Source organism: Stomoxys calcitrans, chromosome 3 (genome assembly GCF_963082655.1).
Source record: "Stomoxys calcitrans chromosome 3, idStoCalc2.1, whole genome shotgun sequence".
NCBI lineage: Eukaryota > Metazoa > Arthropoda > Insecta > Diptera > Muscidae > Stomoxys > Stomoxys calcitrans.
In genome coordinates this window covers 143624167-143627229 of record NC_081554.1, presented here as the reverse complement: position 1 = coordinate 143627229, position 3063 = coordinate 143624167, and the positions used below count along the sequence as shown (strand labels likewise).

The following is a 3063-nucleotide window of genomic DNA, read 5'->3' as shown; positions in this document are numbered from 1 at the left end:
ATCGAGAGATCGGTTCATATGGCAGCTATATTCAAATCTGGACTGATCTGGGCCGTATTGCAGAAGAAAGTCGAAGGGCTTAACCTTACTCACTGTCCTGAATTTCGGCGATATCGGACAATAAATTCACTTTTTATGGGCCCAAAACCTGTAATAGAGAGATCGGTCTATATGGCAGCTATATCCAAATCTTAACCGATCTGTAGCATATTGCAGGATAATGTCGAGGGGCTTAACTTAACTCACTGTCCCAAATTTCGGCGACATCGGACAATAAATGAGCATTTTATGGGCCTAAAACCTGAAATCGAGAGATCGGTCTATATGGCAGCTATATCGAAAACTGGACCGATCTGTACCAAATTGATGAGGGATATCAGAGGGCTTCACACAATTTACTGTCCCAAATTTTAGCAAATTCTGATAATAATTGTGGCTTTTATAGGCCTAAGACCCTAAATCGGAGGATCGGTCTATATGACAACTATATCCAAATCTGGATCGATCTGAGCCGAATTGACGAAGGATGTCGAAGAGCCTAACACAACTCACTGTCCCAAATTTCAGCAAAATCGGATAATAAATGTGGCTTTTATGGGCCTAAGACCCTAAATGGGAGGATCGGTCTATATGACAACTATATCCAAATCTGGATCGATCTGAGCCGAATTGACGAAGGATGTCGAAGAGCCTAACACAACTCATTGTCCCAAATTTCAGCAAAATCGGATAATAAATGTGGCTTTTATGGGCCTAAGACCCTAAATCGGAGGATCGGTCTATATGGCAGCTATATCCAAGTCTGGACCGATCTGAACCAAATTAACGAAGGATGTTGAGGGGCCGAACACAACTCACTGTCCCGAATTTCAGCAAAATCGGATAATAAATGTGGCTTTTATGGGCCTAAGACCCTAAATCGGAGGATCGGTCTATATGGCAGCTATATGCCAATCTGAACCGATCTGAGCCAAATTGACGAAGGATGTCGAAGGGCCTTACACAACTCACTGTCCCAAATTTCAGCAAAATCGGATAACAAATGTGGCTTTTATGGGCCCAAAACCCTAAATAGGAGGATCGGTCTATATGGCAGCTATATCCAAATCTGGACCGATCAAAATCGGATAATAAATGTGGCTTTTATGGGCCTAAGACCCTAAATCGGCGGATCGGTCTATATAGGGGCTATGTGAAGATATAGTCCGATATTACCCATCTTCGAACTTAACCTGCTTATGGACAAAAAAAGAACCTGTGCAAAATTTCAGCTCAGTATCTCTATTTTTAAAGACTGTAGCGTGATTTAAACAGACAGACGGACGGACATGTCTAGATCGTCTTAGATTTTTACGCTGATCAAGAATATATATACTTTATAGGGTCGGAAATGAATATTTCGATGTGTTGCAAACGGAATGACAAAATGAATATACCCCCATCCTTCGGTGATGGGTACAAACATAAGCCCAAATGGGAGATCCGAGCTTTGCGTTTTGAAAACAAAAGTTCATCCAATTCGGATAATAATTAGAGGCTCAAGAAGTTAAGATCACAGGTCGGTTTATATGGCAGCTGTATCAATTAATGAATCTATGGTCGGTTTATATGGCAGCTATATCCAAACATGGACCGATAAAGCCCAGCCCAATCCCAACCGACCTACACTTATAAGAAGTATTTGTACATAACTTTAAGCTCCCAGCTTGACTCCTTCAAAAGTTAGCGTGTTTTCGACATACAGAACGATAGGCGGACGGTCATGGCTAGACCGACTTAAGGTTGCCCAAAAAGTAATTGCGGATTTTTTAAAAGAAAGTAAATGCATTTTTAATAAAACTTAGAATGAACTTTAATCAAATATACTTTTTTACACTTTTTTCTAAAGCAAGCTAATAGTAACAGCTGATAACTGACAGAAGAAAGAATGCAATTACAGAGTCACAAGCTGTGAAAAAATTTGTCAACGCCGACTATATGAAAAATCTGAAATTACTTTTTGGGCTACCCAATATATACTTTATGGGGTCTCAGACTAATATTTCGGGTAGTTACAAAAACAATGACGAAATTAGTATAACCCCATCCTATGGTGGAGGGTATAATAATATGTTTAAAATTGGTATAACGTCAATGGAAAACGATATAAAATTTCATTCGATCCGAAATCGCACTCTATCATGTACGCGATATTTCCGCCCCTGATCTGACTTTATGAAATCTTATTAAAGTAAAGAAAGTTTCATTAATTAAGATATAATAGACAATCTATTGTTAGCCAACACATATAAGTCATTACATTTACACAATGTTAGGCAGGCAAAATGCTAGTAATATACATAGATCTAAAGCAAGCCATAAATGTTAAAGACAATCTTTCCAATCCATGTCAGCTAGGAATAAAGTAGAATAAACGAATGAGGCATAAACACAATGCATAGACTTCACTATAGAACATTGGTCATTTTGCTTACATGCAATAGCTTTTACTCCCACTCTCACATGTATTTGCCAACAAATGCCTTTCCAGGGATTTGGCTTTGATTTCGTATCCTTTGCCATGTAGAACTTCTGCTTGCAAGCGTAATACAAACATGTTAGCCGCAATCGATGAAATGCCAAAGGATGGTCATAATAGTTCCTTTCACAATTCAAATTTAAAAATTTGAAATGCTTTTCCGTTTCCTATTTGGCTTACCGCTGCCAGTGTTTCTTCTGTCCTCCTAGCAGACGGATGGTTATAGTTGCCCCTTATAAATCTTTTGTTTTATTTATTTGACGTTTTTATTATAGCCTGCCTTCTTTGCTTTTTTATACCCACCACTATACGATGAGGGTATACAAATCTAGTCATTGCGTTTGTAACACCTCAAAACATTTGTCTAAGACCCCATAATGTATATATATTCTTGATTGTCTCGACGTTCTGAGTCGATCTAGCCATGGCCGTCAGTCTGTCGAAATCACGATAGCGGTCGAACACGTAAAGCTAGCTACTTAAAATTTTGGAAAATGCAAATTTGCGCATGAATATTCCATTGAGGAACTGGGGCAAATTCTCAC

General features: G+C 38.7%; 1 long non-coding RNA gene across 1 annotated transcript; it reads right to left on the bottom strand.

The window, feature by feature from the left end:
- Positions 1-2249: 2249 nt before the first annotated feature.
- LOC106092752 (uncharacterized) lies at positions 2250-2743 on the bottom strand. Its single transcript, XR_001222219.2, has 2 exons — positions 2475-2743; positions 2250-2393 (listed from the first exon to the last, which is right to left on the bottom strand). It is a non-coding gene; the product is annotated as an uncharacterized LOC106092752 (long non-coding RNA).
- Between the last annotated feature and the right edge of the window lie 320 nt (positions 2744-3063).